General features: G+C 47.7%; 1 protein-coding gene across 1 annotated transcript in view; it reads left to right on the top strand.

Annotated features, from left to right (window-relative positions):
* Positions 1 to 23,249, top strand: part of LOC137326302 (pleckstrin homology domain-containing family G member 3-like) — a 233,326-nt gene that overhangs the window by 71,656 nt on the left and 138,421 nt on the right. The window lies entirely within an intron of this gene.

Below are 23,249 nucleotides of genomic sequence, written 5' to 3'. Positions count from 1 at the left end.
GTTCCCTGTTTTCTCTCTCCCTCCTTTCTTAAATAGTGGGGTTACATTTACCACCCTCCAATCTGCAGGAACCATTCCAGAATCTATAGAATTTTGGAAGATGACAACCAATGCATCCACTATCTCTATAGCCACCTCTTTCAAAACCCTGGGATGTAGATCATCAGGTCCTTGGGATTTATCAACTTTGTTGTGAAAGGCGCTATATAAATGCAAGTTCTTTCTTTGATGTTTTGTGAAGCACCTTGGGACATTTTCCTACTTTAAAGACGCAATATATTTGCAAGTTGTTGGGTGCAGCAAGAGTCCAAAGTGATATTATTACAGGGCCTGAGATGCAGCAGTGGCTGATCCTTGAGCTCCTCAATGACTCTGGTGAACACCCCACCCAGTGTGGTACTGAGGCACACAAGCCTGGAGGTCTTGGATTCCATGCCTAATCTGTGCTGGGTTAGCTGGTCTTGGTCTTTATAAAAGTTAGAGGAGTGAGGGGGTTGCTACAATTGACTGTAGTGTCCAAAGAGGAGGGGGAACCCACATATCAGGCAGGGTACTGCTCTTGATTCCCAGTCCAGTGACCCCTGGTGGAAAGAGTGTGTGCATGGACATCAGGTTGGGTGGTGGGAGGGGCATCACGGGACCTTGATCTTAACCCCATTTGACTTATTCTTTTTCCTTCTCCCCAGCCCTAAGGGCACTGAGGCCAATTGTAGCACCCCCTTACTACTTCCCTGACTGAGATCAGACATTGAATCTGGGATCGTCCTGGCTCAGTTGCACGATGGATAACATATTGTCCAGCCGGTCACCAAGGGAGTCTTAAGGAGAAAAGACATATCCCCACCGCCCCCCCCCACTGCCTCCCACCTCCCTTCCCGAGAGCAAAACTTATCCTGTGGCCTTCGTAAGGTCGGGAGCGCACCGTGTCGTGGCTTGAGACGGAGGAGAGAATCTTTGGCATTCTTCCACCCCTGCGGTCAAAAAAATGTAATTAGTGAGAGCACGGCATGGCTGCATTCCCTCATGATGTCAACTGCCAGGGGTTGTGGGACACTTCCCTCCCTTTCCTCTCGACACTTGAGTGCGCAAGGAGCAGAAGTGCCTTGCTTCTATCAGCATTGCTCGGCAGAGGACGGAGAGGAAACAATAGGCCTCAAGGAACCCAAATATCTAGTCGCCATGGTGACTGAGGAGGAGACAGTTCAAGTTCAGGGTAGTCTGTGCCCTGTGGTGACTGGAAAGAGATCCTATTGGTCCATTCTTGTAAATGTAGAGAGTGCCAAGGAGGTTTATCAGGACAGTTAACCCTCTCCCACCCTGAGGTTAGTCGCTCCTTTTTCCTGTATGTATGAGTGCAATATGAGGTTAGCAACGGTGGTTTCTAGGCCCCACACACAACTACCAATATCTTCATGGTGCCAGGACCTTTAGCTGTCGATGGACAATGTAAATGGGGACTCGGCTCCATGACAAACCCAGGCTTACTGCAGCAGGCGGTGAGTAGAACAGACAGAAGGCTCGGTGTGAAGGCCATGCAGTACTCCGTGAGCTAGTTTGGGGGATGTGAAGCAGCGATAACTTTTATTTTAAATACAACCACAACCAGTCAGCCTAATGCATAGTCGCATCTTTCGTGTTCTCTGGGTAAGGGGGTTACATAGGCACCTGCAAACTAACCGTCATGTTGGGATAAGTCCATAAATGGTCGTGAGGTGCTGCTTGTATATTGAGCAACAGAAAGTCCCCTGTAGTTATGGTGATCCCTGTCTCACTTATTGGAATTTTCTACTTCACTTTGCTTTTCTCGTTGATTCCACGTTGCTTTTAAATCTTCAGAATTGACTTTAAATGCATCATTTTTTTTTTACCAGTAGTAAATCACGGTGAGAGCTGGCACCTTCTCATTGGTCCCTAGTGGTTGTCAGATGGAGAATTTACCCTAATGTGGCACCTCCCGTGATGTAGACCCTTCGAATCCGCACACCGTTACACGGTACGAGATGGAGTTACCTGGTGCCATAAATAAATACATAAAGGGGAATTGGCAATATGGGGTTATATAGAAAATAAGAGGCAGATGGCACGGAGCTATGTGCAGCATAAGGAGGAGCTGGCATGGGATTATGTAGAGATTAATGGGGAGCTGGCATAGGGTTACATGATGGATAATAGAGAGTTGCAATGCAGTTATATACAATATAAGGACAGTTGGCATGTGGTTATGTGGAGGATAATGGGCAGGTGGAATACAGTTACATGGAGCATAATGGGCAGGTGGAATACAGTCACATAGAGCATAATGGGCAGGTGGAATACAGTTACATAGAGCATAATGGGCAGGTGGAATACAGTCACATAGAGCATAATGGGCAGGTGGAATACAGTCACATAGAGCATAATGGGCAGGTGGAATACAGTCACATAGAGCATAATGGGCAGGTGGAATACAGTTACATAGAGCATAATGGGCAGGTGGAATACAGTCACATAGAGCATAATGGGCAGGTGGAATACAGTCACATAGAGCATAATGGGCAGGTGGAATACAGTCACATAGAGCATAATGGGCAGGTGGAATACAGTCACATAGAGCATAATGGGCAGGTGGAATACAGTTACATAGAGCATAATGGGCAGGTGGAATACAGTCACATAGAGCATAATGGGCAGGTGGAATACAGTCACATAGAGCATAATGGGCAGGTGGAATACAGTCACATAGAGCATAATGGGAAGATGGAATACAGTCACATAGAGCATAATGGGCAGGTGGAATACAGTTACATGGAGCATAATGGGGAGGTGGAATAGTTACATAGAGCATAACGGGCAGGTGGAATAGTTACATAGAGCATAATGGGCAGGTGGAATACAGTTACATAGAGCATAATGGGCAGGTGGAATACAGTTACATAGAGCATAATGGGAAGATGGAATACAGTTACATAGAGCATAATGGGAAGATGGAATACAGTTACATAGAGCATAATGGGAAGATGGAATACAGTTACATGGAGCATAATGGGAAGATGGAATACAGTCACATAGAGCATAATGGGAAGATGGAATACAGTTACATAGAGCATAATGGGAAGATGGAATACAGTCACATAGAGCATAATGGGAAGATGGAATACAGTCACATAGAGCATAATGGGAAGATGGAATACAGTTACATAGAGCATAATGGGAAGATGGAATACAGTTACATAGAGCATAATGGGAAGATGGAATACAGTCACATAGAGCATAATGGGAAGATGGAATACAGTCACATAGAGCATAATGGGAAGATGGAATACAGTTACATAGAGCATAATGGGAAGATGGAATACAGTCACATAGAGCATAATGGGAAGATGGAATACAGTCACATAGAGCATAATGGGCAGGTGGAATACAGTTACATGGAGCATAATGGGAAGATGGAATACAGTTACAAAAAGCATAATGGGAAGATGGAATACAGTTACATAGAGCATAATGGGCAGGTGGAATAGTTACATAGAGCATAATGGGCAGGTGGAATACAGTTACATAGAGCATAATGGGCAGGTGGAATACAGTTACAAAAAGCATAATGGGAAGATGGAATACAGTTACATAGAGCATAACGGGCAGGTGGAATACAGTTACATAGAGCATAATGGGCAGGTGGAATAGTTACATAGAGCATAATGGGCAGGTGGAATACAGTTACATAGAGCATAATGGGCAGGTGGAATACAGTTACATGGAGCATAATGGGCAGGTGGAATAGTTACATAGAGCATAATGGGCAGGTGGAATAGTTACATAGAGCATAATGGGCAGGTGGAATACAGTTACATAGAGCATAATGGGAAGATGGAATACAGTTACATAGAGCATAATGGGAAGATGGAATACAGTTACATAGAGCATAATGGGAAGATGGAATACAGTTACATAGAACATAATGGGAAGGTGGAATACAGTCACATAGAGCATAATGGGAAGATGGAATACAGTTACATAGAACATAATGGGAAGATGGAATACAGTCACATAGAGCATAATGGGAAGGTGGAATACAGTTACATGGAGCATAATGGGAAGATGGAATACAGTTACAAAAAGCATAATGGGCAGGTGGAATACAGTTACATGGAGCATAATGGGCAGGTGGAATACAGTTACATGGAGCATAATGGGCAGGTGGAATACAGTTACATAGAGCATAATGGGCAGGTGGAATACAGTTACATGGAGCATAATGGGCAGGTGGAATACAGTTACATGGAACATAATGGGCAGGTGGAATACAGTTACATGGAGCATAATGGGCAGGTGGAATACAGTTACATGGAACATAATGGGCAGGTGGAATACAGTTACATGGAGCATAATGGGCAGGTGGAATACAGTTACATGGAGCATAATGGGCAGGTGGAATACAGTTACATGGAGCATAATGGGCAGGTGGAATACAGTTACATGGAACATAATGGGCAGGTGGAATACAGTTACATGGAGCATAATGGGCAGGTGGAATACAGTTACATGGAGCATAATGGGCAGGTGGAATACAGTTACATGGAGCATAATGGGCAGGTGGAATACAGTTACATGGAGCATAATGGGCAGGTGGAATACAGTTACATGGAGCATAATGGGCAGGTGGAATACAGTCACATAGAGCATAATGGGAAGATGGAATACAGTTACATGGAGCATAATGGGAAGATGGAATACAGTTACATGGAGCATAATGGGAAGATGGAATACAGTTACGTAGAGCATAATGGGAAGATGGAATACAGTTACATAGAGCATAATGGGAAGATGGAATACAGTTACATAGAACATAATGGGAAGATGGAATACAGTTACATAGAACATAACGGGTAGGTGGAATACAGTCACATAGAGCATAATGGGAAGATGGAATACAGTTACATAGAACATAACGGGTAGGTGGAATACAGTTACATAGAGCATAATGGGCAGGTGGAATAGTTACATAGAGCATAATGGGAAGATGGAATACAGTTACATGGAGCATAATGGGGAGGTGGAATAGTTACATAGAGCATAATGGGAAGATGGAATACAGTTACATAGAGCATAATGGGAAGATGGAATACAGTTACAAAAAGCATAATGGGCAGGTGGAATACAGTTACATGGAGCATAATGGGCAGGTGGAATACAGTTACATAGAGCATAATGGGCAGGTGGAATACAGTTACATAGAGCATAATGGGCAGGTGGAATACAGTTACATAGAGCATAATGGGCAGGTGGAATACAGTTACATGGAGCATAATGGGCAGGTGGAATACAGTTACATAGAGCATAATGGGCAGGTGGAATACAGTTACATGGAGCATAATGGGAAGATGGAATACAGTTACATGGAGCATAATGGGAAGATGGAATACAGTTACATAGAACATAATGGGAAGATGGAATACAGTTACATGGAGCATAATGGGAAGATGGAATACAGTTACATGGAGCATAATGGGAAGATGGAATACAGTCACATAGAACATAATGGGAAGATGGAATACAGTTACATAGAGCATAATGGGAAGATGGAATACAATTACATGGAGCATAATGGGAAGATGGAATACAGTTACATAGAGCATAATGGGAAGATGGAATACAGTTACATGGAGCATAATGGGAAGATGGAATACAGTTACATAGAGCATAATGGGCAGGTGGAATACAGTTACATAGAGCATAATGGGAAGATGGAATACAGTTACATGGAGCATAATGGGAAGATGGAATACAGTTACGTAGAGCATAATGGGAAGATGGAATACAATTACAAAAAGCATAATGGGCAGGTGGAATACAGTTACGTAGAGCATAATGGGCAGGTGGCATGGGGTTATGTTGAGGATAATGAACAGCTGACATAGGGTTATGTCGCTGATGGGCAGTTGGCATGGGGTTGCATGGAGAATACTGGGCAGTTGGGTCATGTAAAAGGTTACATTGCGCCTTTCCCATTCCCACATGTCCCATAGTGCTTCACGGCCTATGAATTACTTTTGAAGTGCAGACACTGCAAATTGGCTGCTGCATTTCCTGCACACAGTGAGGTCTCACAAACAACGAATGAGATGATTGACCAGTTATTCTCTTTTTGGTGGTGTTGGTTGAGGAATGTTTGCCAGGGCACCAGGGAGATATCTCTGCTCCTCTTCAATTAGCGCAATGGGATCTTTTACATCCACTTGAGAGGGCAGACGGGGCCTCGGTTTAACATCTCATCCGAAAGACGGCACCTTTGACTGCAGCACTCCCTCAATACTGCTCTGGAGTGTCAGCCTGGAGCTTGCATTATATAGGAACAGGAGTAGGCCATTCAGCCCCTTGTGCCTGCTCCGCCATTTGTTAAGATCATGGCTGATCTGTGATCTAACTCCATATACCTGCCTTTGGCCCATATCCCTTAATACCTTTGGTTGCCAAAAAGCTATCTATCTCAGATTTAAATTTAGCAATTGAGCTAGTATCAATTGCCGTTTGCAGAAGAGAGTTCCAAACTTCTACAACCCTTTGTGTGTAGAAATGTTTTCTAATCTCACTCCTGAAAGGTCTGGCTCTAATTTTTAGACTGTGCCCCTGCTCCTAGAATCCCCAACCAGCGGAAATAGTTTCTCTCTATCCACCCTATCTGTTCCCCTTAATATCTTATAAACTTCGATCAGATCACCCCTTAACCTTCTAAACTCCAGAGAATACAACCCCAATTTGTGTAATCTCTCCTCGTAACTTAACCCTTGAAGTCCGGGTATCATTCTAGTAAACCTACGCTGCACTCCCTCCAAGGCCAATATGTCCTTCCGAAGGTGCGGTGCCCAGAACTGCTCACAGTACTCCAGGTGCGGTCTAACCAGGGTTTTGTATAGCTGCAGCATAACATCTGCCCCCTTGTACTCCAGTCCTCTAGATATAAACGCCAGCATTCCATTAGCCTTATTGATTATTTTCTGCACCTGACATTGGGGATCAAATGTACAACCATTTGACTAAGTGTGCTATAAAGAATTTAATAAGCAATGGCATGGAGTTATGCTGAGACTAATAGCCTGTTGGCATGGGATTAGTAATGTATAATTGGCAGCTGACATTGGGTTGCATGGCGGATAACTCCATGCCAGTTGTTTATTATATACAGTATAGTGGACATTTGGCATGGGGTTACATGAAGGATGTTGGGCTAATTTGGGGAGATATCTGGGACTCATTGGGCTGATTTGGGGAGATACCTGCAGCATGTTGGGCTGATTTGGGGAGATATCTGTGGCATGTTGGGCTGGTTTGAGATATCTGTGGCATGTTGGGCTGGTTTGCGGAGATGTCTGGGGCATGTTGGGCTGATTTGGGGAGATATCTGTGGCATGTTGGGCTGATTTGGGGAGATATCTGTGGCATGTTGGGCTGATTTGGGGAGATATCTGGGGCATGTTGGGCTGATTTGGGGAGATATCTGGGACATGTTGGGCTGATTTGGGGAGATATCTGGGGTATGTTGGGCTGATTTGGGGAGATATCTGGGGTATGTTGGGCTGATTTGGGGAGATATCTGGGACATGTTGGGCTGATTTGGAGAGATATCTGGGGTATGTTGGGCTGATTTGGGGAGATATCTGGGACATGTTGGGCTGATTTGGGGAGATATCTGGGGTATGTTGGGCTGATTTGGGGAGATATCTGGGGTATGTTGGGCTGATTTGCGGAGATGTCTGTGGCATGTTGGGCTGGTTTGAGATATCTGGGGCATGTTGGGCTGATTTGCGGAGATGTCTGGGGCATGGGCTGATTTGGGGAGATATCTGGGATATGTTGGGATGATTTTGGTAGATATGTGGGAAATGTTGGGCTGATTTGGGGAGATAGCTAGGGTATGTTGGGCTAATTTGTTGAGATATCTGGGACATTGGCTTGTTTTTGGAGATAGCTGGAGCATGTTGGGCTGATTGGAGGAGGTAGCTGGGTCATTTTGGGCTGATTTAGGGACATAGCTGGGACATGGGCTGATTTGGGGAGATAGTTTGGACATAGAGAGTCATAGAGTTATACAGCACGGATAGAGGCCCTTCGGCCCATCGTGTCCGCGCCGGCCATCAGCCCTGTCTACTCTAATCCCATATTCCAGCATTTGGTCCGTAGCCTATAGAGTCATAGACATGTTGGGCTGACTTGGGGAGATATCTGGAGCATGTTAGGCTGATTTGGAAAGATTGCTGGGACATGTTGGGCTGATTTGAGGAAATAGCTGGGACATGTGGGGCTGATTTGGGGAGATATCTGGGATATGTTGGGATGATTTGAGGAAATATCTGGGACATGGGCTGATTTGGGGAGATATCTGGGATATGTTGGGATGATTTCGGTAGATATGTGGGACATATTGGGCTGATTTGGGGAGATATCTGGGGCATGTTGAGCTCGTTTGGAGAGATAGCTGGAGCATGTTGGGCTGATTTGGGGAGCTATCTGGGATATGTCGGGCTGATTTGGGTAGATATCTGGGAAATGTTGGGCTGATTTGGGGCGATAGCTAGGGCATTGGTTTTTGGAGATAGCTGAAGCATGTTGGGCTGATTTGGAAAGATTGCTGGGACACGTGGGGCTGATTTGGGGAGATTGCTGGGACATTTTGGGATGATTTGGGGAGATTGCTGGGACATTTTGGGATGATTTGGGGAGATTGCTGGGACATTTTGGGATGATTTGGGCAGATAGCTGGGACATTGGCTTGTGTTGGAAATAGCTGGAGTATGTTGGGCTGATTTGGGGAGATAGCTGTGACATTTTGGAATGAATTGGGGAGATATCTGGGACATGGGCTGAATTGGGCAGATAGCTGGGACATGTTGGGCTGATTTGGGGAGATATCTGGGACATGTTGGGCTAATTTGAGGAGATATCTGGGACATGCTTGACTGATTTGGGGAGATATCTGGGACATGTTGGGCTAATTTGAGGAGATATCTGGAACATTGGCTTGTTTTGGAAATAGCTGGAATATGTTGGGCTGATTTGGGGAGATAGTGGGACATTTTGGGCTGATTTGGAAAGATTGCTGGGACAATGGGGGGCTGATTTGGGGAGCTATCCAGGATATGTTGGGCTAATTTGGGGAGATAGCTGAGACATGTTGGGCTGAGGTGGTGGGATCTGGCGAAGATTATAGAAGTGGATGCAAGTCATCAAAAATGCTGCAATCCTTTGCCCCCCTTCTTGCTCCCACCTCCCACCTCCCCTTCCTGGGTTCTCCCACTGATGCTAAGGATGTTGTCAGTTGTGCAATACGTTAATTCGCTCTCACTGAACCCAAGGAAACAGCAACAGAGAGAGGATTGAACTTTCTGAAGGGATCTTTTAATTATTTGTTTAATCTCTATAAGTAATCTGGGTTGATATTTTGCACATCCCATCAATTCTCACCTGAGTATCTGGGTGAAGTGTCCAGTGTCTGAAATCCACAATCACCGTGCAAGAGGGTGAATTAAGGTTTGGGCAAACCAAGTCTCCGATTGGCTGATGGACAACACTGAAGCCACACGCAACCAATAAAGAGTCCTGATTCAGACTTAACCCTTTCAGCACCAAGCCCATGTGAGAGTGTGTTTAACTCAGTTCCCAGCACCGTGTTTAACCCTCTCAGGACCAAGCCTGTGTTACAGCTGCATGCTTAACCCTTTCAGTAGCCGGTGGCGGCAGTGCGTTTAACTCCCTCAGCACTGAGGCACTTTCAGTACCTGGCCCATATTGTGGCAGTGGGTTTAACCCTCTCGGGACCAGGCCTGTGTAGCCATAGTACGCTTAACCCTCTCGATGCTGAGTCCATATCGTGACAGTGAATTTAAAAACAACAACAGCAACAACAGCTTGCATTTATATAGTGCCTTTAACGTAGTAAAATGTCCCAAGACGCTTCACAGGAGTGTTATCAGACAAAATTTGACACCGAGGCAAATAAGGAGATATTAGGACAGGTGATCAAAAGCTTGGACAAAGTGATAGGTTATAAGGAGTGTCCTAAAGGAAGAGAAAGCGAGGTAGAAGTTTAGGGAGGGAATTCCATAGCTTAGGGTCCAGATGGCTGAAGGCATGGCCGCCGATGGGGGAGCGATTAAAATCGGGGATGCTCAAGAGGCCATAATTGGAGGAACACGGATATCTCAGAGGGGTGTAGGGCTGGTGTCCTCTCAGGACCACACCCGTGCAGCAGTGCTGTATTTAACCCTCTCAGTTGCAAGCAGGTGGCGCAGTGGCCTATTTACCCGAGTGTGTGTCGGTGAGGCAGTTGTGATAACCATGTTGTCCCCACCATGGGCATTGTGCTGTGCCCTGTGGCACCTGTCTGCCCATTGTCATTTTTCTAAAGTCACACCAAGGGCACCTTGTGCCCTCCAGACAATCTTTCCCGAGCTGCATTGCATCACCTTCGCTCGGTGCCGACCTTTAGCTGGACAGTACAATCGAGCGATGCACTTAACCCTTTGAGTGCCTCATTCACGCTACGCAGGATGCAGTGGACCAGTGCACTTCGTGACAACCTGCATTCCCCCCCCCCCCCCCCACACCCCCTCCGGGGCTTCCCAGTCCGTTTCCATGTGATTCCTGTGGCTCGGAGCCACGGGATCGCGCCCTGCGTTTCACCGAGCTGTCGACGCAACAAAAAAAATGGAGACCCCTTTAAACGATGGTGGAGCTGGGCTCACTCTTTAAGAGTGAGATACATCGGAATAGGTCAGGATTCTTTTCATGGTGCAATACAAATCGGTGAGCAAACTGGGACCGAGGTTACACTTATAAACGTTAATTTACAAATATAAACTGTGTAGCAACTGCAGTGCACTTCTAGTTTATTTTAGCACAGTTGGTACACTGTCAATTTATATTTAACTCATCTCTGCTCCTACCTGTGGAACGAACAGAAGGTGAGCCCACTGTGTGTGATATCATCCATGGCCTCGCCCCCTCCCGATCTCTGCAACCTCCTCCAGCCCTACAAACCTCCCAGATCTCATCGCTCCTCCAATTCTGGCCTCTTGCGCATCCCCCACTTCCTTCGCCCCATCGTTGGCGGCCGTGCCTAGGCCCTAAGCTCTGGAATTCCTTCCCTAAAGCTCTCTACCTCTCCTCTTTTACGATGCTGCTTAAAACCGACCTTCTTCACCAAGCTTTTGGTCACCAGTCCTAATGTCCTTTGGCTCAGTGTCAATTTTTGTCTGTTTACGCTCCTGTGCAATGCCTTGGGATGTTTTGCTATGTTAAAAGTCCTATATAAATGCAAGTTGTTGTTGTAAATGAACGTTTACAAACAGACACCGTTTTCTTATTGACTTGTGTTGCTTTCAAGGTCACTAAATCCTGTGTAACGTGCTGATTTGTTCAATAAATACTGTCAAATAATTTTTTTTTTTTAAATTGCCCTCTCTATTCTGATGTATCTCGCACACCCAGCTCTCTAGGTCTAAACAGGTTTCCAATCAGTCTCGGTCTATTTAATTATGTTCCACTCCTCGTTTTCCCTGCACCTTGACTGCTCCGTGCTGTATAAATCCTGGGCCCATGGCTCTTATTCACGGGATCGCAGAGAAACACGTCAAGAGAAGCTTTTCTTTCAATCTCAAAGAGGTGTCAGCCATGGCTCAGTGGGTAGCACTCTCGCTTTTGAGTCAGAAGGTCGTGGGTTCAAGTCCCACTCCAGAGACTCGGAGCAAAATCCTGGTTGACCCTCCCAGTGCAGTACTGAGAGAGTGCTGCACTGTCGGAGGTGCCGTCTTTTGGATGACAAGTTCAACAGAGCCCCCATCTGCCCTCTCAGGTGGGCCTAAAAGATCCCATGGCACTATTCGAAGAAGAGCAGGGGAGTTCTTCCCGGTATCCTGTCCAATATTTATCTCTCAACCAAACATCACTAAAAACATTATCTGGTCATTATCACATTGCTGTTTTTGGGATCTTGCTGTGTGCAAATTGGCTGCTGCTAATCACATCACAACAGTGACTACACTTTAAAAGTACTTCATTGGCTGTAAAGTGCTTTGGGACGTCCTGAGGTCGTGAAAGGCGCCATATAAATGCAAATTTTTTTTTTACACAATCACCGATTTCTATCTTACAAAGTCATGGCAGAGAGTTTGATTGCACTTTGTTTTGCATGAAGCTAGAGTTGACACATCCAGGCCATGTAGTTAAAGGAATGGGCTTCACTCCGCACGAGCAGACTTGACAGGCTTGACCCTTTCAACTCCTCGACCTTTAACCCTGTGCTCAGTCACCCATTCACTGGGCAGAAGTGGCCGGGTTTGGTTTTCCTTTGAACACAAAGCTTACTGGGGCCTCGCGTTAAGATTTGTTTACCTAGCCCGAGGAAGGGGCCCGCCCATCTGTTTCCTCCAGAGGCCCACAGGTCAGGGCTGGCCAGCAGGGCATGTAACCCCAGGCTACGTAAATCACAGCTGAGGGGCCTGTGGGCTCATGCTGAACTGCTCACAGGCTTTGAGAAGGACTTGCCTTTCCTTCCCACTCCTGAGGCAGCAGAGCTGTTTGTGCTTCCAGTTTTCCACCTCTTCCGGAATGTGGGAAGGAGCTTCCTCAGAAACTCCTCAACCCCTGCTGTTTCGCGAGTTTTTACAAAGCACTATTGCCTCCCAGTCACAAGAAAGAAAGAACTTGCATTTATATGGTGCCTTTCATGACCTCAGGACATCCCAAAGTTCTTCACAGACGATGAAATACTTTTGAAGTGTAGCCACTTTTGTAATGTAAGAAAAGTGGCAGTCAATTTGTGCATAGCAAGATCCCACAAACAGCAATGAGATAAATGACCAGATCATCTGTTTTAGAGATGTCGGTTGAGGGATAAATATTGGCCAGGACACCGGGGAGAACTCCCCTGCTCTTCTTCGAATAGTGCCGTGGGATCTTTTACGTCCACCTGCGAGCAGGCTGGCAACCCCTTTGGAGCTACAGTGTCAGCCATGGCTCAGTTGGTAGCACTCTTACATCTGGGGCAGAAGGTCGTTGGTTTCAAGTCCCACTTCAGAGACTTGAGCGCGTGATCTAGGCTGACAGTCCAATACAGTACTGAGGGACTGCTGCACTGTTGGAGGTGCCCTCTTTCAGATGGGACATTAAGGCGACCCGTTTGCCCCCTCAGGTGGAGGTAAAAGATCCCATGGCACTATTTGAAGAGGAGCAGGGGAGTTCTCCCCAGTGTCCTGGCCAATATTTATCCCTCAACCAACATCACTAAACCAGATGATCTGGTCATTTATCTCATTACTGTTTGTGGGATCTTGCAATGCGCATATTGGCTGCTGCATTTCCTACATTACAACAGTGACTACACATCATTGGCTGTAAAGAGCTTTGGGACATCCTGAGGTGGTGAAAGACGCGATATAAATGCAAGATCTTTCTTTTTATGAGATGTTTCTATGCAGCAACCCGTGAGATCTCTGGCCAGTCTCTGCCAAAACATCATTTCAGCTTGGGACATAATCCATGCTGAGGAGTTGTTAACATTCCAAGGGGGAAGGGGAGGGGGAGGGGGATGTTGCCTGCAGTTGTTCAAAGGGTTTGGTGACCGGTGTATGAAAGGCTGCTGTTTTCCAATGCGTTGAATGGTCACCCCCACCCCCCAAGAGATTAGGCCCCACTCCCTTCCCCCGAGCTCATAAACAACAGCCTTTGGCTTCTCTGACATCAAATACTGAGTCGCATTAATCCCTTCGCAGTCACTGCTAACGCAATAGCTAACTCATCCAGTTTCCGTTGTGTGCCGTTTCGTGGACAGGTACTGTGGCACACTATTAGGTATGGTAGTGTAGTGGTTATGTGACTGGACTAGTTATCCAGAGGCCTGGACAGCCCTGATTTTTAATTTTAACATAGTTTTCGGCAGGTCAGCTTTGGTGTCAGTTCAAAAAAAATGTAGACCCCTTACCGCTTCAGGCCTCTTCCCGGCTCTGATCCTCGTCCTTGTTGGATCGGGCCTTGCGGGAAACTCAACCGCCGTTTCCCCGTTCAGGCCTCCTGGGTAAAAATTGCAGTTGGGTCTTGATGACCGTGTCTGGACCCGACATGGGTATGTTTGAAAATGACCGCTCCGGCTGAGTGGTTGTCTTTGCTGCCTGCTCCGGACGGCAGGTGATAATTGGAACCTGTCAGCTCCCAGGATGGGTAAGTAAGTTGTGCAATTTTAACAGCCTACCCGATCGGGTGGGTAGGGTTATAATCGCCCCCCTGTGTGTTGATCTTGTGGGTGTCTATCTATGAAGAGCAGTTCGACAAAAGCCAGGATAACACAGTTTGTAAATAAAGGCGTGACCCGTTGAGTAATAGGAAGCCATTCGCGCCCGCTCTGTTATTAAACATCTCCTGTGTGCCTGTGTTAACTCCAGTACACGTACAGTAAATATCAGGTTGTGTTGGTATAGGTGTGGTTGGTGTCTGTCCTTTCTCTTGCTTGTCGGAAACCAGTTCATCCCAGTTCAGTCAGTTTATAAATAACAACAACTTGCAATTATACAGCACTTTAAATGTCGTAAAACATCCCAAAACGCTTCACAGCAGTGTAATCAGACAAAAATTGACACCGAGCCACAAAAGGAGATATTAGGACAGGTGACCAAAAGCTCAGTTACAGATGTAGGTTTTAAGGATAGTCTTAAAAGAGGAGAGAAATTAGAGAGGAAATTCCAGAGCTCAGGGCCTAGACGGCTGAAGGCACGGCCGCCAATGGTGGGGCGAAGGAAGTGGGGGATGCGCAAGAGGCCAGAGTTGGAGGAGCACAGAGATTTCAGAGGGATGTAGGGCTGCAGGAGGTTACACAGATAGGGAGGGGCGAGGCCATGGAGGGATTTGAACATGAGGATGAGAATTTTAAAATTAAGGCGTTGCTGGCCTGGGAGCCGTAGGTCAGCGAGCACAGGGGTGATGGGTGAATGGGGCTTGGTGCGAGTTAGGATATGGGTAGCAGAGTTTTGGATGAGCTCAAGTTTATGGAGGGTGGAAGATGGAAGTGAAGTGACTTGGAAACACTCTCTGTGTGCTCACCTCCTCTTGAATCCTCAGCTTGGAGCTGGGGCAGCCTCACGGGGAGCCTGTGCCAGTTTACAAACTTAGTTCAAATGTTCAACAAGTGGGGTGGGCCTGTTAATAGAACTCAACCGGTGTTTGTGAAGTTCATTAAAGGAAGCTCCTCTCCTCCGCCCTGTCACATTGTCCAGTTCTCCCTACATCCCGATGGGCGATGGCATTGGCCTGTCCAGTGGGTCATCATCACCCAGCATGCTTTGTTTTCCAATTTTTAAAGAATGGCGGGGAAAAAAAGTTGTTTGAAGTAACTTAAATGTCCTGCCCCCACATGCCAGGCTGTGCTCAGTATTTGTTTTAAATTAGAGGTTTAGGGAAAGGCCGGGGTTCCATAGGGCAGGGGGGCAACCGGGGCCCATAGGGGCAGGGGGGGGCGACCGGGGCCCATAGGGGCAGGGGGGGACGACCGGGGCCCATAGGGCAGGGAGGGGCGACCGGGGCCCATAGGGGCAGGGGGGGCGACCGGGGCCCATAGGGGCAGGGCGGGGGCGACCGGGGCCCGTAGGGGCAGGGCGGGGGCGACCGGGGCCCGCAGGGGCAGGGCGGGGGCGACCGGGGCCCGCAGGGGCAGGGGGGGGGGGGCGACCGGGGCCCGTAGGGGCAGGGCGGGGGCGACCGGGGCCCGTAGGGGCAGGGCGGGGGCGACCGGGGCCTGTAGGGGCGGGGGGGGGGGGGGGCGACCGGGGCCCGTAGGGGCAGGGCGGGGGCGACCGGGGCCCATAGGGGCAGGGGGGGGGGGGCGACCGGGGCCCGTAGGGGCAGGGCGGGGGCGACCGGGGCCCGTAGGGGCGGGGGGGGGGGGGGGGCGACCGGGGCCCGTAGGGGCAGGGCGGGGGCGACCGGGGCCCATAGGGCAGGGGGGGGGGGCGACCGGGGCCCGTAGGGGCAGGGGTTTCCATATTACACAGGGGAGTTCAGCAACCAATGATAATCTGAACCTGGGTAGTGCGCAGTGCACAACCACGAAAATAAATTCTAAGTAAAAAATGGAATGGCTGAGGGTTAAAAGAATGCAGCCCTTTACCCAGCTCACTGTGAGGACACTGGGCTGTTCCCAGAGCTCTCTACGTCTCTGATACTTCCTGCCCGGACTTGCTAATGAATGCTTAACTTGGCAGATGTGTCTTTACAGAGTTCTGCAGACCACAGCTTGTGGCAGCTCCGAGCGCTGCACTGACAACCGGGACTGAAAGCTCTGCCGACTTTGATCAAGCCAAAATAAAACAGAATGAACTTGCATTTATATAGCGCCTTTCACGACCTCAAGACGTCCCAAAGCGCTTTCCAGCCAATGAAGTACTTTTGAAGTGTAGACACTGTTGTAATGTAGGAAACGCGGCAGCCAATTTGCGCACAGCAAGATCCCACAGACAGCAATGTGATTATGACCTGACAATCTGTTTTAATGATGTTGGCTGAGGGGTAAATATTGGCCAGGACACAGTGGAGAACTCCCCTACTTTACTCTGTATCTAACCCGTGCTGTACCTGTCCTGGGAGTGTTTGATGGGACAGTGTAGAGGGAGCTTTACTCTGTATCTAATCTGTGCTGTACCTGCCCTGGAAGTGATTGATGGGACAGTGTAGAGGGAGCTTTACTCTGTATCTAACCCGTGTTGTACCTGTCCTGGGAGTGTTTGATGGGACAGTGTAGAGGGAGCTTTACTCTGTATCTAATCTGTGCTGTACCTGCCCTGGAAGTGATTGATGGGACAGTGTAGAGGGAGCTTTACTCTGTATCTAATCTGTGCTGTACCTGCCCTGGGAGTGTTTGATGGGACAGTGTGGAGGGAGCTTTACTCTGTATCTAACCCGTGCTGTACCTGTCCTGGAAATGTTTGGTGGGACAGTGTAGAGGGAGCTTTACTCTGTATCTAATCTGTGCTGTACCTGCCCTGGAAGTGATTGATGGGACAGTGTAGAGGGAGCTTTACTCTGTATCTAATCTGTGCTGTACCTGCCCTGGAAGTGATTGATGGGACAGTGTAGAGGGAGCTTTACTCTGTATCTAATCTGTGCTGTACCTGCCCTGGGAGTGTTTGATGGGACAGTGTGGAGGGAGCTTTACTCTGTATCTAACCCGTGCTGTACCTGTCCTGGAAATGTTTGGTGGGACAGTGTAGAGGGAGCTTCACGCTGTATCTAACCTGTGCCATTGAAGGTCTTTTTGTGAGACAAGGAGTTAGGTGGGGGCAGGCGGAGCACATGACAAGCCATAAAGTGAAGAAACCTCAGTTCACGGACTTGTGAAGGAGAGGCACTCGGACCATTTTTAACACATACGTCTTGCGCCTGGCATTTAGTGAATGGAAGTTTCCAGCTCCTATTTCTTTGGACCCATTTTTCAGAGGAGTGTAGCCGAGAGGGCTCCTGCTCAGGTTAATGATCTGCCATCTTAGTGCACTTGAGTTAAGGCTAATGGACTGGGCCACACCCTGTTACACCTCGTTGAGCAGCAGCTATGCGGTTCGAAATGCTAATTTGGGAACCTTTGTAACAGGACAGCCGAGGAGAGGGACGTATATGTGCAGCAGAGCGGAGGCGCCTCTGCCTGACAGGACGTGAGCTAAGGGAGGAGGGATATACCAGATCAGGATCTATGTCGCTCGGGGAACTGAGTGCGGGTGGTAATAAAAGGGTGGGGGCAAAACCATCCAACAGCAGCACCTGACCCTTACAGTCCAGACCCTGTCTGAGAGCAAAGACACTGCAGTGTGTCCTATCTACAGGATGCACTGCTGCAACTCACCAAGTCTTCGGCAACACCTCCCAACCCATGACCTCCACCACCTAGAAGGACAAGGGCAGCAGTTGCATGGGAACACCATTCCAGTTAGTGGGACTAATTGGATAGCTCAAAGAGCCAGCACAGACATGATGGGCCAAATGGCCTGCTTCTGTGATGCCTGATTCTACGATCTTAGCTGAGAGTGCCTGACTCCCCTCCATCAATTTAATTAAATTGAGAGAATCGTAGAAACATAGAATCGTTCAGCACAGAAGGAGTCCATTCGGCCCATCATGCCTATGTCAGCTCTTTGAAAGAGCTATCTAATTAGTCCCACTCCCCTGCTCTTTCCCCATAGCCCTGCAAATTTTTTCCCTTTCAAGTATACATCCAATTCCCTTTTGAAAGTTACTATTGAATCTGCTTCCACCACCCTTTCAGGCAGTGCATTCCAGATCATCATAACTCGCTGCGTAAAAAAATTCTCCTCATCTCCCCTCTGGTTCTTTTGCCAATTATTTTAAATCTGTGTCCTCTGGTTACCGACAATTCTTAACACCTCTATTAAATCTCCCCTTAACCTTATCTGCTCTGGGGAGAACAACCCCAGTTTCTCCAGTCTATCCACATAACTGAAGTTCCTCATCCCTGGCACCATTCTAGTAAATCTCCTCTGCACCCTCTCTAAGGCCTTGACATCCTTCCTAAAGTGCGGTGCCCAGAATTGGACACAATACTCCAGCTGAGGCTCTAACCAGTGATTTATAAAGGTTTACCATAACTTCCTCGGTTTCCCAAGAAACCAAAACCACAGAGGACTGTAATAAGATCAGTATGGAAAAGCAAACCGCTGTTTGAGGGTATCGGTTAAAGGATCTAGAGGATCAGCAGTCTGATTATATGGAGATCCGGTTACATCCCAAATTTTACAGCAGCACCTGCACATAAAGAAAGAAAGAACTTGCATTTCTATCGCGCCTCTCGTGACCTCAGGTCGTCCCAAAGCACTTTACAGCCAATTAAATACTTTTGAAGTGCAGTCACTGTTGTAATGTAGGAAATGCAGCAGCTAATTTGCGCACAGCAAGATCCCACAAACAGCAATGTGATAATGACCAGATATTTGGTTTTAGCTGTGTTGGTTGAGGGATCAATAACTGGCCAGGACGCGGGGGAGAACTCCTCTGCTGTTGTTCGAATAGCGCCCGTGGAATCTTTTTATGTTCACCTGAGAGGGCATTCGGGAGCTCGGTTTAAAGTCTCATCCGAAAGATGGCACCTCCGACAATGTAGCGCTCCCTCAGTGCTGCACTGGAGTGTCATCCTGGATTATGTGCTCAAGTATGTGGCTTGACCCCATGACCTTCTGATTCAGAGGCGAGAGTGCGACCACATCAAGGAAACTAAAGCTGAAATTCCAACTAAATGAAACGAGAAGGAAAATCTATCATGAGAGTTGAGCTATAACTGAAGGAATGTATTTTCACTCCTGGAATACAAATGATATATGTCAGTGTGCACAGCAGGTAGACAGAGAAGCTGTTGTTAGTTTGCTCTTCGTGGAGTCTCGTTGGATAAGGAATTCAGTGGGGGCATACTGGAGTTTGGTATGGGGAGGCCCTGGTTGATGGTGCCCTGCATTGTTAGAGGGTCTGCTCATAAATCATGCAAAAACAAAACATAGAAGTGAAAGAGATGCAAAGCAAGATAAGCTATAGAGAGACAAGACAACTCAAGATTCATCTCTTCACATTCTGCAGCTGCCGCTGATTGGATTGTCCGACACCTTCGACCTTTGCACTCTGACCTTTGCGCGACCAACGATCGGCGCAGTCTGGAGCAAGTTGTAACCCGGGCTGCTAGAGGTGAGGAAAAGGCTGATTTGGAGGACCGTGTGCAAATGTATTTAGGTGTTAGCCATAGCTCAGTGATGGCACTCTCGCCTCCGAGTCAGAAGATCGTGGGTTTGAGTCCTGTTCCAGAAACTTGAGCACAGAATTTAAGCTGACACTCCCAGTGCAGTACTGTGGGAGTGCTGCACTGTCGGAGCTGCCGTCTTTCGGATGAGATGTTAAACCGAGGCCCCGTCTGCCCTTTCAGGTGGATGTAAACCTATGGTTCTATTGAAAGAAGAGCAGTGTCCTGGCCAATATTTATCCCTCAACCAACATCACTAAAGCAGATGATCTGGTCATTTATCACATTGCTGTTTGTGGTTCCTTGCCGTGTGCAAATTGGCTGCCGCATTTCCTACATCACAACAGTGATCACACTTCAAAAGTATTTCACTGGCTGCAAAGTGCTTTGGGATGTCCTGAGCTTGTGAAAGATGCTATAGAAATGCAAGTTTTCTCTTGGATCAACACAACACATCAAGTATCAGATACAAATTATGGAATGGATCAATACACTACATCAGGTGTCAGATATAAGAAGTACATGACCAGTTTAAGATCAGAAATGTTTGTTTACTATTGTAAAGGGTTAAAGTTGGATGGAGTTTAGATTACACGAGCTAATGGGTGCAGATGGCAGTGTTCCTGGCTAATGGAGCTTTTCCTGTGTTTTGTCCCTGGGTTTCTGTTTGCAGACCAGGAATAATAGAGAGACTCTGAAACTCTCTAGGTATTTCCGTCCGATGTTATAATACCCGCTCTTTAAGTGCTGACCGCTGCCTTCCGCTATCTCACTCCCTTTTCCTACTTGGGACTCCAAGGCACGGATATCTCCAGCATTGAAACGCTGTCGACAAGAGGCTCAACTCGCAGATCTATCTGCCTCACCTGTGCGCTGTCGCATTCTCTCACTCCCCTCATGAGGGTGCTGCTGTACTGACCACTCCCCCCCCCCTCAAATGATGAGGTGGCATTGTGCCCATCTATATCCTACGGTCAGCCATGGCTCAGCGGGTAGCATTCTCACCTCTTGAGTCAGAAGGTCATGGGTTCAAGTCCAGAGGTACTGTATATTAAAAAAAGTCTTTGCATTATATCGCGCCTTTCACCACCTCAGGATATCCCAAAGGACTTTTGAAGTGTAGTTATTGTTGTAAAGACTTGCATATAAATGCAAACCTTTCTTTCTACCCATGTCTGAAATTACCTAAGTTGCAAAAAGCAGTAACACAAAACATCCTGCCCTGTTAGAAAAGATGTGGAGATGCCGGTGATGGACAATTTTACAACACCAAGTTATAGTCCAACAAATTTATTTTAAATTCCACAAGCTTTCGGAGGCTTCCTCCTTCGTCAGGTGAACGGTGTGGAAATGACATTTTCGAATCCTTCGCATTTGAAAATCACAGAACAATGCCTGGTGATTACTGCCCGTTGCCAAGGCAATCACAGTGAGCAGCCAGAAAGGTGTCACCTAAAAGGCCACCGAATATACAAACCCCCCCCAAAAAAAACAGAGAGAGAGAGAGAGAGAAGGAAGACAGTCAATGACCCATTATATTAAAAACAGATAACATTTGTTCGCTGGTGGGGTTACGTGTAGTGTGACATGAACCCAAGATCCCGGTTGAGGCCGTCCTCATGGGTGCAGAACTTGGCTATCAATTTCTGCTCGACGATTTTGCGTTGTCGTGTGTCTCGAAGGCCGCCTTGGAGTATGCTTACCCGAAGGTCGGTGGCTGAATGTCCATGACTACTGAAGTGTTCCCCGACAGGGAGAGAACCCTCCTGTTTGGCGATTGTTGCGCGGTGTCCGTTCATCCGTTGTCGCAGCGTCTGCATGGTCTCGCCAATGTACCATGCTCTGGGGCATCCTTTCCTGCAACGTATGAGGTAGACAACGTTGGCCGAGTCACAGGAGTATGAACCGTGCACCTGGTGGGTCGTGTCCTCTCGTGTGATGGTGGTATCTGTGTCGATGATCTGGCATGTCTTGCAGAGGTTACCGTGGCAGGGTTGTGTGGTGTCGTGGACGCTGTTCTCCTGAAAGCTGGGTAATTTGCTGCGAACGATGGTTTGTTTGAGGTTGGGTGGCTGTTTAAAGGCGAGTAGTGGAGGTGTGGGGATGGCCATAGCGAGGTGTTCGTCATCATTGATGACATGTTGAAGGCTGCGGAGAACATGGCGTAGTTTCTCCGCTCTGGGGAAGTACTGGACGACGAAGGGTACTCTGTTGGTTGCGTCCCGTGTTCGTCTTCTGAGGAGGTCTACGCGATTTTTCGCTGTGGCCCGTCGGAACTGTCGATCGATGAGTCGAGCATCATATCCCGTTCTTACTAGGGCGTCTTTCAGCGTCTGTAGGTGTCCATCGTGTTCCTCCTCGTCTGAGCAGATCCTGTGTATTCGCAGGGCCTGTCCATAGGGGATGGCCTCTTTGACGTGGTTAGGGTGGAAGCTGGAAAAGTGGAGCATCGTGAGGTTGTCCGTGGGCTTGCGGTAGAGTGAGGTGCTGAGGTGCCCGTCTTTGATGGAGATTCGTGTGTCCAAGAAAGAAACCGATTCTGAGGAGTAGTCCATGGTGAGCTTGATGGTGGGATGGAACTTGTTGATGTTATCGTGTAGTCTCTTTAGTGATTCCTCACCGTGGGTCCATAGAAAGAAAATGTCGTCGATGTATCTGGTGTATAGTGTTGGTTGGAGGTCCTGTGCAGTGAAGAAGTCCCGCTCGAACTTGTGCATGAAAATGTTGGCGTATTGGGGTGCGAATTTGGTCCCCATGGCTGTTCCGTGTGTTTGGGAAAAGAACTGGTTATTGAAGGTGAAGACATTGTGATCCAGGATGAAGCGGATGAGTTGTCGGATGGCGTCTGGAGATTGGCTGTTGTTGGTGTTGAGTATTGATGCTGTCGCAGCGATGCCGTCATCGTGGGGGATACTGGTGTAGAGTGCCGAGACGTCCATCGTGGTGAGAAGTGTTCCTGGTTCAACAGGTCCGTGGGTACTGAGTTTTTGTAGAAAGTCTGTAGTGTCGCGACAGAAGCTGGGGGTTCCCTGCACGATGGGTTTCAGGATGCCCTCGATGTATCCAGAGAGGTTCTCACACAGGGTTCCGTTGCCTGATACGATGGGACGTCCGGGTGTGTTGGCTTTGTGTATCTTTGGGAGGCAGTAGAAGTCTCCCACGCGGGGAGTACGTGGGATGAGAGTGCGTAGGATGTTTTGAAGGTCTGGATCGAAGGTCTTGATCAGTTTGTTGAGCTGATGGGTGTGTTCTTTGGTCGGGTCTGTGGGTAACCGTCTGTAGTGTTCCTGGTTGTCCAGTTGTCGGTATGCTTCTTTGCAATAGTCCGTTCTGTTCTGTTAGAAAAGGAGTGTGAAATTTCCATTAAGCTTTTGTTTTAAGTACTGCAAATTCCATTCACCAGGATGTGATTGGTGTGTAGAGAGGATGGTTGAAGTTATGGTGTGCTGCAGTGATGTGAGAAGTGACATGAACTCAAACCTTTCACTCGCAGAAGTTT

This window comes from Heptranchias perlo, chromosome 10, assembly GCF_035084215.1.
Source record: "Heptranchias perlo isolate sHepPer1 chromosome 10, sHepPer1.hap1, whole genome shotgun sequence".
In the NCBI taxonomy this organism is placed as follows: Eukaryota; Metazoa; Chordata; class Chondrichthyes; order Hexanchiformes; family Hexanchidae; genus Heptranchias; species Heptranchias perlo.
Note: the sequence above shows the minus strand (reverse complement) of the source record. Positions and strands in the feature narration are given on the sequence as shown.